This window comes from Castor canadensis, chromosome 14 (genome assembly GCF_047511655.1).
Source record: "Castor canadensis chromosome 14, mCasCan1.hap1v2, whole genome shotgun sequence".
In the NCBI taxonomy this organism is placed as follows: Eukaryota; Metazoa; Chordata; class Mammalia; order Rodentia; family Castoridae; genus Castor; species Castor canadensis.
The window spans coordinates 20,713,893-20,729,959 of NC_133399.1; the positions used below are offsets into that span (position 1 = coordinate 20,713,893).

The 16,067-nt window shown below is 36.7% G+C and overlaps 1 pseudogene; it reads right to left on the reverse strand.

The window, feature by feature from the left end:
• Nucleotides 1–492: 492 nt before the first annotated feature.
• Nucleotides 493–12,402, reverse strand: LOC141416163 (olfactory receptor 7A17-like; annotated as a pseudogene).
• Nucleotides 12,403–16,067: the final 3,665 nt, after the last annotated feature.

Consider the following 16,067-nt stretch of genomic DNA (forward strand, 5'->3'; position numbering starts at 1 on the left):
TGATTTTTGTCCCACGATAAAATAATATATAGGACTTTAGTTGACAAATTCAGTTTTTCTGCATAGCTTTTGGCTATGTCTATAAAAGAAAATAAAAAATTATTTAATACTATATATGTCATTTGAGAATCAATATTTCCCCAAAATTTATCCTATGAATTAGTAGGAATTTCCAAGTAAAAATCCACAAAGACAGAAAAACATTAGGAATTTTCAAAATTATAAAATGGAGATGATTGAATGTTATACAGAGCAGAAAGTGTAATAAAGTGAATTTTATAATTGAATTGTATAGAGAAGCTGAAAGAAACAGAACCTATAGGAAAAAACTGTACCCAAGTCCCACTTCCACTTTCTAATCAAAAAAATCCAGGTTCTGCTCTGAGATTTTGATTCTGTATTCAAGGGCAATGCTTCAATTCCTGGGCAACAGGTTCTCTGATAGTTTCTCTCTTGGACAGTCTTTTCATAGCATATTTGATGGCCTTATTCCTATAAGATGATGAAAGGGTTTAGCATGGGGATGACCACACTGTACATCACTGAGGCTTTTGCACTGGGGTGTGAGTTCAGAGCAAGATGCACAAGTGGAAAATTCTTCATACTACTCCTGGGCTGAAAAGATTGCACAGACTGAGGAAACTATCTTGGAGTAAGAGCAAAGAATGCCAGCAGGGGGAAAACAAACTAGAAGAACAGATGCAAAATAAATCACCATATCATTAATAAGGCATCAGAACAGGCACAGTGAACCACCTCACTGAGTTCACAGAAAAAGTGTGAAATTTCCAAATGTGCCAAGAAGGACAGCAACAGAACTATGAACCTGTGTGACAAGGAATGCAGGGCACTCACCACCCAGGCCATCAGAACCAGCAACACATGGAGTGAGTGGTTCATGATGACTGTGCAATCCAGGGGAGTGTTAGATGGCCACACACCAGTCATAGGCCATTACAGTCAGCAGAAAGAAAACCACACGGAAAGAGTAGGAAAAACAGATTTGGGTAATGCAGTTTTTATGCATTGTAATTGCTCTGTGTCTGAGTGCTCACAAGCTTCTTTGGGACCAGAATGGAAGTAAAGCAGATGTCCACAAAGGATAGGTTGGAGAGGAAGAAGGACACTGGTGTGTGCAGGTAAGAAGCTGAGATGATGACCAGGATGAAGAGCAGGTCTCCAAGTTCAGTGACTAGCACAAATAGATGGGTTGCAACTTTGGATCCTTTGAAATCCGGAGAAGAAACTCTGAAATTTGTGTGTCATTCCTCAGCCCCATGCAGTTGGTATACCTAGAAACAGAAAATTACATGACATAATTATATAATAATTACCAGAATTAAATACTATCATTTCTATTCTATAGTAAAGACACTAATTCCCATGTTATCTGGATGAATTCATTCCCCTTCAGGTAATCCATCGGCCCTCTCATTTTCAAATTCAGTCCCACTCTCAGCTTTATCCCAAGAGATTTGTATTAGAAAAATAAAATGGTATTTTTGCTTGTTTAACATAGATATACAGGGAGTTTCTTGTGACATCTCCATGCATATATGTATTAAAACCAAATGGGTTCATTTCCTCTATTTTTCTTCTGTGTACACATGTATATAAATATGAAATGATACCTGTTGAAAAGTACTTCAGGAGTGTGATAAATTTTAAGAACTTTTGTAAATGCCAAAATGTACCCCCATTCAATACAACAATAAAAACAAAACTTGTTATTACAGTAAAGTTTGTATTTATAGGACCAGAAAAAATCTGCTCAATGAACATAAAGAGAGAAAGGAAATAGGTCTGAAGGGAAACCCTGAGAGACTAAAAGGAAGAAAAAGCTTCCCTGCTACTGGCTACATTCCACCACCAAGTACAAAAAATAAGAATTCTTCATACAGTATGACAAAAATACAAAGGGAAAAATAAACCAAAAATTGAAAAAAGGAAGCATAAAAAGAGTAACAAAATTTGAGCATTCAGAAACCTGTTGAAATTCAAATTCTTCTAAGAAGGGGGAAGAAGAAAGGAGAAAGATGGAAGAGTAAATCTAACATATATTGCAAACACTTATGTAAATATCACAATATATCCTCTATACAACTATTATTTGCTAATAAAATATTTTTTAAAAAAGCTTGAGCATTTATGTGAAATGTTAGAAAAGATTTTTCTTTCACCATTCAATATTGAAATGACTAATTGGGTTTTTAACTGTCACATAATTGTCCATGTATGCAGTGTAATGTGATGTTTCAATACACGTAAATATATGTAATATCCAAATTTGCATATCTATCATCTCAAACATTTATCATTTTCTTGAGCTTAGAATACCCAAAAATCCTTCAATGTTTTGAAATATGGAATGTTGTTAACTATAGTTACTCTACTTTACAGTACAACACCAAAATATATTCCTCCTGTCTGATTGTGAGTTTGTAATTTTTGATGAAGTTTTCCCCAATGTTACCTTGAAAATTCTTCCCTTATATACAGAATATAATTCTGAATGTGGTTGCTCCCCAAGTACATTGTCTCACATACAACCTTACTACACTGGGCTGAGTCTCAAAACCATGAAGCAAGATCCAAAGGTGACCTGCTTTGGTCACCTTTCTCTTTTCAGAATGACATGTGGCTATGTCTTTACTGTGCAGAATAAAATTAAAGACACTAAGATATTATAAAATAAAAGAATGTCAGGAAAACCAACACCAGTTAAGTTGAAGGTTTTCCAAACAACTATATTAAACAAAATTGATTAGACCATTAAACATCAAGTGAAAGAAGATAAATAACTCCAATAATTTAATGCTGTCCATATGAATTGACAAAAATATATGATTAATATGTTCCTCAAATAATGAATAATGTGCAATGTAGGAAATGCTCAGTCACTAGTTTTTGAAAAAAATCAGGAATTATAACTCAGTATATATGGACATTTAGTACATGAAAACATCATATTTTAATTGAGTGGAATAAGCTTCAGGAATCAAATAAAAGCTGTTTTAAATAGCCATTTATATGAAGTAAATGAAATTAGTCCCCTAATACACATAGCAGAGTCATCAAATAACTCAATATGAAAGTAATAATTCATACAAAGTTCATGGGTGGGCAAAATCATCTTGAATCAGGCAAGAAACTCCAGTGTAAGAAAATATAAATATTTTGTAAAATTAAATTTTTACAGCTTTTAGAACAAAATGTCATTCAAAGGTCACTACCAAAACAACAATCTGGAATATTCCATGGGTAACTCAAAAGGAGCTTCCTCTCAGAAATGAGAAACACCCTCACTTCACTCTATGGCTGTGGACAGACACCACCCACCCCCCATTAACGTGTAGGATCCTTGGGCATGTGTTCTACCTACAATAAGTGATTTTAAACCTCTCAGTCCCTATTAAAACTCTACATTCATTAGCACCACTGCATTGTCAGAAATGACCCTGAATTTTTTAGTTCAGTGTTCACTTGAATGATTAATAAATGTCCATTGAATTAACCAAGCAAGAAAGTGAACTGTAGTAGCTTTGGCTACTGGTGACCTTGGGTAAATGTTCTTGTCCTCCCTCCCATCCCTCAGCAGCTCTCCAGCCCTATCTAATGAGTGCTCAGATTCACCTGAATGGAAGGTCTCTTACATGAACTGCAAATTCCTTCCTGGATGATGGACGGTGGAGAGTGAAACTCTGCCCTCTGACAGGAAGACAGGAAAAGGTCAAACATCACTATCCAAGCCGGATGATGACTCCAAAGGAAACAGCCATGCCCCACCAAATGGCAAGTTGCACATGCTAAATGGCAATGGCAGGGGAGATGTTTATAGCTCTGTAAATCACTTTATTAGGCTCAATTCCCTCTGGTTATTAAAAACTTGAGCACATCATTTCCCTCTGGGTTGTTTCCTTGTACACAAGGCAATTTTTCTTGTTGATTATCTGTTCCCAACACACCAAGTTAAATGTCAGGTGAATTCATCTTTATTACTTATTTTTAATTAATTCTTCTGCCTACAAAACATTTAAATTATAACATCTCCTAATCCTCAATTAAAGTTGTCTCCAACATCTAAGACTAATGAACTTGTCTTGAAGTCTGTTGGGACACATCCCATATTTCCAGAAACATTATTAACTCCCCTTCACCAAGGGAGGAATATGTGACCCCTTGTTCTAAAACAATTCTTGGCTATATGGTACTCTTTCCGAACAATTAAAATATCATGTTCATAACAATACACGTTAAGAGCTGTGGCTTAGTCATGGGTTTATAATCCTCTTCATGATTCAAAATGATATGTTACAATGCTTTTATGAATAAAGCCCTAGGATTAGCAGCTAAAGAGAAATTCTCGGATTTAGCATCAATTAAAGCAGATTCTTTATGGTTTGAAATGTTGTGAGCCTCATTTGACATTCATAGAACTTGGATTTGGAATGGTTACCTGTTTTGCCTAGTTGGGATCATTGGAAATTTTTTTGATAACACCTGGCTTTGAACTCAGGGCCTAGAGTTACTAGTTGGATGCTCTACCATTAGAACCACTCCATCAGCACATTGGGCTTGTTGGGAGTTAAGATCCCACCATATGAATTTTGTAACTGACTGAAATATTCAATAGATAACAGTAGGGAAAAAACCATAATGTCATGAACTGCATTCATGAAACATAGCAAGTTCAATAAATATTTGATTTTCAAATGTATGTTAACATATATTATTGTGTGAATTAATGGGCTTATGACATTTTACCACTCATTTTATTATGAAAATTTCCAGTATATACATAAAATTGAATATCTTTACCGAAGTATCCCCTCCCTTGTCAAACTCTCCCTCTTGCTGGCCTCTCCTCTTCACAAATACACTACTGGTTAATTCAAGGTCTTATTTTAATCTAGGTTCTGAGTATAAGTGAAAAATTGGGGTGTTGTCTTTCTCAATCTGGTTTATTTCATAAACAACATGATCTACAGTTAAATTAATTTTCCTAGAAATAATACAATTATATTTTCTTTAAGGCTGAATAATAGCCCACTGTGGGAGATTCCAAGATGCCAGCTAGAGGGAGGAAGCAGAAAGCGTGCCTCCTACAGTGAAATATTGGAGAAACACTGGAGACACATCTTGCAGGCAAGGCCACTGAGAAGAGGCAAAACTTTGACCCCTCCACACCTCCAGCCTGTGCAGAGCATCTCACTTCACGTTAAATGGAGAAACCAGGAGGGCCCCCAGCCGCCAGTCGCCTGCACCCAGAAGGCTTGGGAAGACGCAGACAAGGTGAGCTAAGTGATACACGGTACTTCCACAGACAACCCTGGGCCAGATCAGCATAGAAACTGAGTAATAAGCAAAAAGAACAATAAAGACACGTAGCAAAGAGGGTGGGGGCACCCTGAGCTCTGAAGGGGGGGAGGGGAATCCTTCCTGGAACTGTAAATAAACAAACTGGGCCTGGCCCGAGAGGCTCCGGTGGGAGTGGGGGCATGCGCCCAGCAACCAGGAGCATGAAAGCTTGTGAGAGTGGCAGTGGGAGGAAAACTCCACAGGAGAGGGGGAAAGACCCACTTCCCACATGAGCTGTAAACAAACACATGGACCGGCAAGAGCAGCAGCACACACCCAGCAATCAGGAGCGGGAAAGCTTGTAAAAGTGGTGGTGGGAGGAAAACTCCACAGGAGAGGGGTGAAGACCCACTTCCCACATGAACTGTAAATAAATGCACAGGCCTGAGAAAGTGGGTGCAGTGTCACCTCCCCCAGTGTGCATGGAAAGGGGAAAGCTTATAGCAGCATCTTGCACACAGGACTCTGAGTAAACAAAGCCTGTGGGGCCAGGTGAGTGTTAAGCTCACTCCTGAGATCTGCATAAATAACGCCTCCAGCAACAGCAGGCTGACAGCACCGGGCAAGCCACAGCTGCAGACAGCCATTCACAGACCTGTCTCCAGACTCTTTTTTTTCTCTCTCCCTACCTTTAATGAGAAAACAACCGAACTAACATGCAAGCTGAAAAACTTACTGCAACTGTATTGCATTTGAACTTGGGACACTTGGTGGGCTTTTTTTTGTGCAGTTTTGATCGACTTTAGGTCTCCCCTTTAATAAGACAACTACAGAAAAACATCTGAGGCACCATCTCCAGGATTGCAGGCTGAGGGACGAACACCAAAATTATTAAGACTGAAATTCATTGTATTTGAACAAGGAGGTTTTTATTTTGTATTTTGTATTTTGTATTATTTTATTTTATATATTTTTTCTTTCATTTACTTTTTTTATTTTTATTCTTATCTTTACTCTCTTTATTTTTTATTTTCAATCCTCTCTCTGTCTCTCTAATGACATTTCAGCTTACGGTTGCTTAGTACACTGTCTCTCCCTGGTTATATCTTTGAAACTTTTTTTGTTTGTTTCTTTGTTTTGTTTTTTTTTTCTACTTGATTATTTGTTTTTCCCTTTTCCTTTACCTTCTTTGCTTTCCATCCCCTCAAACCCTTCCATTCTAAATATCACTAGTGCTATTATTACAAGCCAGAAAACACTTAATTGCACACAGTACAGAGACAATAACAAAATCAAGGGCAATGATGGGAGGACAGAAAAAACAGGGAAACCAGTTTCCCCACAGCAAAAAATTAGTACAGGAACCAGAGGGAAATGAAGAAAACAGATACTCAGATTCAGACTCCAACAAAATGAAGATAAACTATGCCAAAGAACCCAATGAAGCACACAAGAATAATGTAAAAGAAGACATACTACAGGTACTCAATGAGAAGTTTATAGAGATGATACTGGATAGGGTCAACCAAAATGTACAGGAGACACTCAAGAAATTCCAAGACAACAAAAATAGAGGATTTAAAAAAGCAAAAGAACAAATAAAGGAAACCAAAGAAGCACTGTATAAACACCAAAGTAAAACAGAGAACATGATTAAAAACAGATAAATGAACTCAGAACAAAAATAGACAACATTAAAGAGAAAACCACCCAAGATATGGAAAACCTCAGAAAAAAGAATGAAACAGAACTGGAAAACAAAATGGAAGGCCAATCAAGCAATCTAGCTACTAGGACTATGCATTCTAAGATTATCTTTACAAAATCATGCCTATAAACTTCATATACTCACTAAATATATTTGTAAATATATAAATGAATTAAATAGCAAACTGAAAACCTAGTGAAAAAATACCTTCAGTTCTTCCATAGAAAAATTAAAATCAAATGATAACCATACTTAATCCTTACAGAAAAAAATTGGAATTGCAAATAGAAACAAAAAATAAAAATTCTTCCTGAGTAGTAACAAAAGAATTGTGGCATAAAGCTCCTTATTTTTACCTTTTTACCCATGAAATAGAACTTATTTAATTGTATGAATCCCCAGCATTGAAGAAGACATTAAGAAATGTGTCACACTAATTGTTGTCAAAATGTCATGTTTGTGAGTAATGCATACTCTCTTCTTTTAGGAAACATGGAAACTGTCCCAAATAAAATCCCATGTAAAAATTAAAGAATGAAGCTCTCACTTCACTATCCACCCCTCCAAATCTGAGACTCAATTTTTCTCCTACCTAGTTGCATGTTTGATTTTATGGGAAATATTCTGCACCACTTATTCATTTAGTTTCACCAATTCCACTTCCATTCTCTTCACATAAATGTCAACAATGGCCTGTGCATTGCAAAGATTAGAATCACATTTTTTTATCAGTATTAAATAAGTTGGCAATTAATCAGTCAAGTAAGAAAACACACAGTGATCTCTCAGATCTGGGCTAGGCTGGCTTGGTCCTCAGGTGACAGTAAATTTTGTCAGGTTCCATTCTGGTTCAAGCTTTCTCAATACCAGACTCACCTGTACAGGGGACCTGAGAAGAAGATCTCCAGTGCAAATCTCCTTTGATGGTAATGATGAGGACAGCTGCTCTTGCCCAGGCAAGACAAAAGGAGAGAGTAAGGCATTTTGCTAGCCAGGTTTTGAACTCCAAAAGTTATGAGCAGGTCCTGTTCAACTCAAGATTTTACTCTCTGATGGACATCACTAGGGGATGTATTTGTACTCCCTACCTGCTCATTATATGTATTTCCTCTTGTTATTTAACTCATGCACACTTGATTTCCCTAGAGATATTGGTCAGAACAGGAAGGAAAATTTTCAGCCTGAATCTATGTTCTCAAGAGAACAGGTTAGAAATGAGGTAAATCCGGTATTCATTATTCATCTCTATGAAATCTCCTGCCTTTCTGAAATCTAACCTCCTCAGCACTATTGCCCAATATTGTTTCTATTTTGTGCAAAATCTGAGATACCTGGCTATGCTAGATTTCTTGCAATGGTAGGTTTCTGACATATGGAGGGGACCTGGTTCCTGACAGCTTAAAAAATTACTATTGCTTCATCATCAAAGTAAACAACTGCCTTACTCTTCACAAGACCTGAGTACATTACCAAATCTATTGGAGTTTTGGTGATATTTACAAAGCTGTAGAAGTTTTATTCTTGCATCACAAGTTGAGAATTATCATTTATATTTTCATTTATTAAATAATTAAGAATTATGAGAAATTTGTTCAGATAATTTTATTGCACCATGGACTGAAGTTAGAATCTTAGAAGAGTTCTCTTGGATAATTTTAACACATGTCCACTACATGATAGCAACACTATCAGACACTCATTTTTCATTTGAAGAACTGACTCTGAGAAAGGCTCAGTGAGCTTTCCACAGTCATGAACTGAATAAGTATGAGCTTTGATTGGAACACTTATCAGGATGTTCCCATTTCTCAAGCTCTACATAGTGTTCCTCCACTCACTGGATCAGGCACCCAGGGGACACTTGGTCGTTTCTCCAGAAAACTTTGGATACTACACCTGGGTAGGTGGTGCTGTCACTATTGGATTGAAGCCAGGTATGCTCCTCAAACTTTTCAGATGCACAGCACGATTCACCACCTACCATAAATGTCACATTGGGAAGGATGACAAAGATGACTGAAGATCAGCACCTCCCCTACTTCATGGTGAATGTGGTTCCCTTGGGATGTTGTTCAAATACAGATTAGGATTAACCATATGTAGTTTGATACAGAGATTTTTAAGTTGTAATTTGCTCTCAGTTGATAATTGCAGCTCCTAGTAACTGTTTTTGTACCACTCTTCTTTTTCTTTGACAGATATACTTGTATTTATTTATGCTTTGTAACCTAATGTATTGACATTGACATGTTTTGGAGAATAAATTATATCATTAAAATGTGCATTGAATGCTTAACTTCAAATCTTAGTTTTTGTTAAGAATAAAAGTAGGAAGCTGTATTCACCATATTTGCATTATTTACAGCATATTATTCCTCACATAGAATTGTAATTTTGTATCCTTTGACCAATGTCTCACCAACCACTCTACCCCAACTATCTTAGTCCCTCATAACCATCACTGTACTTCTTGCATGAAATTAAGTACTTTAGATTGCAGGTATGAGTGAGATCAGGTAACATTTGTCTTTCTCTGTCTATCACATATCATAATGACTTCCAGTTACCTCCACATTGTTCCAAATGTCAGCATAGGTGTCATCAGATTCTTGGCTGAGTCATATTCCATTGTGTAGATGCACCTCATTATCCATTTATCCACTGATGACCATGTAGGTAGTTTGGCTATGTTGACTATTTTCAACAGTGCTGCAATTAAATAAACAAATAATTATGGAAGGATGCATGTTGGTTATATGTAAATGCAACACCATTTTATGTAAAGGATTTGAATATTTGTTCCCTTGGGTATCTGTAGTACTGGACATTTCTGAAAAAAAATCTATGTTAGAAATTAATGAAATTGGGGTTGACACACCAAGGTATTTTGGAGAAAGCTAGTCTGTGGCCTATTTTTTGTAAATAAAATTATATTGGCATACACACAATGCCATGTTCATTCACTATGTGGTATCTACAATTGTGTTCCTCTAAAGTGGCAGATATTAATGCCTGTGGATTTCCTGGAGCAATCCTCCATGGATATTGAGGGGTACATGTTCATCAGTCTCAGTGTCTTTTCCAAGAGGACCATTCACCTGCCAAGGATGGATGTGGAAGGATCCATCCTGCAAGACAAGATGGACTTGGGAGTTTTAGCTTTTTTTGGCAATGGGATGCTGTGGGATTAATAGTGTGCTTCATTGAGCCTCTCAGGACATTTCTGCTGCTCTTTAGCCATATAATAAATCCAAGCAGACAACTTGAATAGAGGACAAGGGGAGGAGAAGACGGGTTCCCAGCTAAGGCTAATGCTGATCTGCCAACATTCTGCTGAGTTGCTTATATGTTAAAAATCCCAGTCACATTTGGCCAAGCCTCCTGTAGTGACCCACAGCTCCCAACAAATACATGAGGGGACCATCTGAGCTCTGGAAAATACTCAAGGTACTAGACCATTGATAAAAAAGCATGGCATTAGACTACCTGCTATTAGGATGTTTGTTGTGTGCCAATGGGTAACGCTTACATTAGCTAATAGAAAAATGGAGTGAGGGCAGTCATAACATTTGGTACTTTGTAGTTTTGTCATTTTCTCTGATATTGAGGAAGTCATCCATGTTTACTCTTTTATACCAGTATATTTAATAGAACTCTCTTAAAATAATTACATGGAGATGACTATTCAGAAGAAAATAACATAAATTTTTATTCAGGAGACATTTTGATCTAAGACTAAGCATCATGTAAATCTCCCCTGTTAATTACGCTTTGATTATGAGTATCAATGTTAGTCCTAAGCATAATGGTGATACATAATGGTTGATTTTGATTCTGTTTGCTCACCACCATTTTAGTAGTCATGGCAGAATTCAGAAATGAGAGGAAATTTTATTTAGAACATCTGAACAACTCATATTTATGGGTAGTTCCTAACAAAGATCACTGAGATAATCCAATAATAAAATGTAAAATGTGTCATATAGGTCCTAGTGAATAAATCCTCTTTCACATGGAAAGTACACTTCCACCCTTCAGTGATTATAATTACACTGTAAAAAAGAAATGTAGAATGCAAACGTGTATCTCTTCCTATTTCAGTTCCTTTCTGATCCTGAGAATCAATTAACTAATTATTATTGCAAATTTATCTTTCTGGAGAATACCCTTAGAGTCTTGATAATCTGTTTTTATAAAAGAGGATAGTTGGTAGTGTGCACCCTTGCTGGTTAGCAATTAGAATACTGACAATGATGGGAAAAGACAATGATCTATTATAATACATAAAGGTTTGTTAAAAGCTACATTATTGGGCAGAGCAGTTACTGTAGTGGTAAATGGTGGAACAATGACTCCAAGAGTGCAAAACTCAGGTCTTAGATTTTTATTTAGTAAAAATTATATAATTTGTCCTAATTGACTAATTTAAATTTTTCCCAATAGAGTATAACACATAGCTATGTTTTATAGTATGAACAAAAGCCATTGTGTGTTTTTGTCCACATAGGTGGAATAGATATCATAACTATATTTTATAGTAAAAATAGAAAAATAATTTGGGCTGATGTACGTATTTGAGTGATATTGTTAAGAAATTCATATTATTAAGAGATATATAATGGAATTTTCATATATTTAATGCAGTATTTTCTGAAGAAGGAAATTGATTAACTGAATCAATATTACTTTGCAAGAGAGAGAGAGAGCAGAACAATGAAGAACAATGGTTGAAATTCTTGAGCCTCAATTTTAGAGAAGCTAAAGTCAATGAAGTGGAAAATTCAGAAAATAAATAGAGACTGATTCTATTTCTGGAATATGATCAAATAAGGTTTTCTCTCACTGTGGGTCTTGGAGATTTTGATCAACATCACTATTTGAGTGCCAGGATAATGGATGATTTTATACTTATCTCTTAGAATAAAAATAAATGATGCCAGTGAGAGGAGCAACACCCAGCAACACAGTTGCCAGATTCAACATGACATTATTAAGAAAAGTGTCAGAACCTACAAGGTGTGCCAACTGGTTAGGTTCACAGAATAATGAGGGACTTCCGCCTCTGTACAGAAGGACAGGTGCAGCACCACGAAGCTCTGTAACAAGAGATTCAGGGCATTTGTGATCCAGGACACTAGTTCCAGCAACCACAGAACTGGGGCTTCATGATGAGCAGGTAGTATGGGGGTAACGGATGGCTACAAGCCTATCATAGGTCATCACAGCCTGGAGGATCTTGTCCAACACTACAAAGAATGCAAAAAATAAACCTGGATAATGCAGCCTTCATAACTTATGGCCTTGCTGTGAGTGTCAATGTTTACCAGCATCTTTAGAATGGTGGTGGAGATGAAGCAGATATCCACAAAGGACAGGTTGGAGAGGAAGAAGTACATGGGTGTGTGCAGGTGGGAGTCTGAGATCATGGCCAGGATGATGAGCAGGTTCCCAAGCACAGTGATCAGGTACATGGAGAGGAAAATCTCATACACAAGGAGCTGCACTTCTGGGTCCTGTGAAATCTGAGAAGAAGAAATCCTAAAATTTCTGTATAATTTTGTGATTACATTGCTGTATGTGAATGACAGAAGGATGGAAAGAAGGCAATTACTTTTGGTACTTGCTGTTCATTTAGATGCCTCCCAGTGCCATCTCTGATTACTAATTCTCATCCCAGTCTATATTTTTTCCTAAATATGTTGGATGTTCCACTACTTAAATGACCAATTCTTCCATATGCTTGTGGAATACAAATTGATTTCTTTTATTTATTGTTTTATAATTCATATATGCATACAAGGCTTGGGTCATTTCTTCCCCCTGCCCCCTGGTTACCACCAACATTGCACCCTCCCTCTCTCCCCCACCCCCTCGATACCTGGCAGAAACTATTTTGCCCTTTTCTCTAATTTTGTTGAAGAGAAAGTATAAGCAATAATAGGAAGGAACAAGTGCTTTTGCTGGTTGAGATAAGGATAGTTATACAGGGAGTTGACTCACATTAATTTGCTGTGCGTGTGTGTTACCTTCTAGGTTAATTCTTTTTGATCTAACCTTTTCTCTAGTTCCTGGTCCCCTTTTCCTATTGGCCTCAGTTGCTTTTAAGGTATCTGCTTTAGTTTCTCTGCATTAAGGGCAACAAATGCTAGCTAATTTTTTAGGTGTCTTACCTATCCTCACCCCTCCCTTGTATGCTCTCGCTTTTATCATGTGCTCAAAGTCCAATCCCCTTGTTGTGTTTGCCCGTGATCTAATGTCCACATATGAGGGAGAACATACGATTTTTGGTTTTGGGCCAGGCTAACCTCACTCAGAATGATGTTCTCCAATTCCATCCATTTACCAGCGAATGATAACATTTCATTCTTCTTTATGGCTGCATAAAATTCCATTGTGTATAGATACCACATTTTTTTGATCCACTCATCAGTAGTGGGGCATCTTGGCTGTTTCCATAACTTGGCTATTTGAATAGTGCTGCAATAAACATGGGTGTGTAGGTGCCTCTGGGGTAACCTGTGTCACAGTCTATTGGGTATATCCCCAAGAGTGGTATTACTGGATCAAATGGTAGATCAATATTTAGCTTTTTAAGTAGCCTCCAAATTTTTTTCCAGAGTGTTTGTACTAGTTTACATTACCATCAACAGTGTAAGAGGGTTCCTTTTTCTTTGCATCCTCGCTAACACCTGTTGTTGGTGGTGTTGCTAATGAGGGCTATTCTAACAGGAGTGAGGTGGAATTTTAGGTGGTTTTAATTTGCATTTCCTTTATTGCTAGAGATGGTGAGCAGTTTTCATGTGTTTTTTGGCCATTTGAATTTCTTCTTTTGAGAAAGTTCTGTTTAGTTCACTTGCCCATTTCTTTATTGGTTCATTAGCTTTGGGAGAATTTAGTTTTTTAAGTTCCCTATATATTCTGGTTGTCAGTCCTTTGTCTGATGTATAGCTGGCAAATATTTTCTCCCACTCTGCGGGTGTTCTCTTCAGTTTAGAGACCATTTCTTTTGATGAACAAAAGCTTTTTAGTTTTATGAGATTCCATTTATCTATGCTATCTCTTAGTTGCTGTGCTGCTGGGGTTTTGTTGAGAAAGTTCTTACCTATACCTACTAACTCCAGAATAGTTCCTACTCTTTCCTGTATCAACTTTAGAGTTTGTGGTCTGATATTAAGATCCTTGATCCATTTTAAGTTAATCTTGGTATAGGGTGATATACATGGATCTAGTTTCAGTTTTTTTGCAGATTGCTAACCAGTTTTCCCAGCAGTTTCTGTTGAAGAGGCTGCTATTTCTCCATCATATATTTTTAGCTCCTTTGTCAAAGACAAGTTGGTTATTGTTGTGTGACTTCATATCTGGGTCCTCTATTCTGTTCCACTGATCTTCATGTCTGTTTTTGTTCCAGTACCATATAAATTTAAGAGTAGAGTTTTCAATCTCTTTAATGAATGTCATTGGAATTTTGATGGGAATTGCATTAAACATGTAGATTACTTTTGGGAGTATAGACATTTTTACTATGTTGATTCTACCAATTCATGAGCATGGGAGATCTCTCCACTTTCTATCGTCTTCCTCAATCTATTTCTTCAGAAGCTTATAGTTTTCCTTGTAGAGGTCTTTCACATCTTTTGTTAGGTTTACACCTAGGTATTTGATTTTTTTGAGGCTATTGTAAATGGAATTGTTTTCATACATTCTTTTTCTTTTTGCTCATTGTTAGTGTGTAGAAATGCTAATGATTTTCTATGTTGATTTTAATCCTGCTACCTAGCTGTAGCTATTGATGATGTCTAGAAGCTTCTGAGTAGAGTTTTTTGGGTCTTTAAGGTATAGGATCATGTCATCTGCAAATAGGGATATTTTGACAGTTTCTTTACCTACTTGTATTCCTTTTATTCCTTCTTGTTGTCTAATTGCTCTGGCTAGGAATTCCAGTACTATGTTGAAAAGGAGTGGAGATAGTGGGCTTCTTTGTCTGGTTCCTGATTTTAGAGGGAATGGTTTCAGTTTTTCTCCATTAAGTATAATGCTGGAAGTAGCTTTCTCATATACAGCTTTATAATGTTGAGGTACTTTCCTTCTATTCCTAGTTTTCTTAGAGCTTTTATCATGAAATGGTGTTGGATCTTATCAAAGGCTTTTTCTGCATCTATTGAGATGATCAAGTAGTTTTTGTCTTTGCTTCTGTTAATGTGGTTGATTACGTTTATTGATTTTTTATGTTGAACCACCCCTGCATTCCTGGGATGAAGCCTACTTGGTCATAGTGAATAATCTTTTTGATGTGTTGTTGAATTCGGTTTGCCATTATTTTGTTGAGGAGTTTTGCATCAATGTTCATTAAAGAGATTGGCCTATAGTTCTCCTTTTTGGAGGTGCTTTGCCTGGTTTTGGGATATGTGTAATACTGGCTTCATAAAATGTATTAGGCAGTTTTCCTTCTCTTTCTACTTCGTGGAACAGTTTAAGGAAGGTTGCTATCAGTCTTCTTTAAAGGGTCTGATAGAATTCAGCAGAGAATCCATCAGGTCCTGGCCTTTTCTTTTTAGGGAGACTTTTCATTGCTGCTTCAATTTCATTTTGTGTTATAGATCTATTCAGGTGATTAATTTTCTCTTGGTTCACTTTTGGATGATCATATGTATCTAGAAATCTGTCCATTTCTTTAAGATTTTGAAATTTATTTGAATATAGGTTCTCAAAGTAGTCTCTGATGATTTCCTGGACTTCCATCGTGTTTGTTGTTATCTCCCCTTTTGCATTCCTGGTTCTACTAATTTGGGTTTTTTATCTCCTCATTTTAGTCAAGTGTGCCAGGGGTCTATCGATCTTGTTTATTTTTTCAAAGAACCAACTTTTTGTTTCATTAATTCTTTGTATGGTTTTTTGGTTTCTATTTCATTGATTTCAGCTCTTATTTTTATTATTTCTCTCCTATTTGTGTTGGGGTTTGCTTGTTCTTGTTTTTCTAGGAGTTTGAGATGTATCATTAGGTCATTGATTTGGGATCTTTCAGTCTTTTTAATACATGCACTCATGCCTATAAACTTTCCCC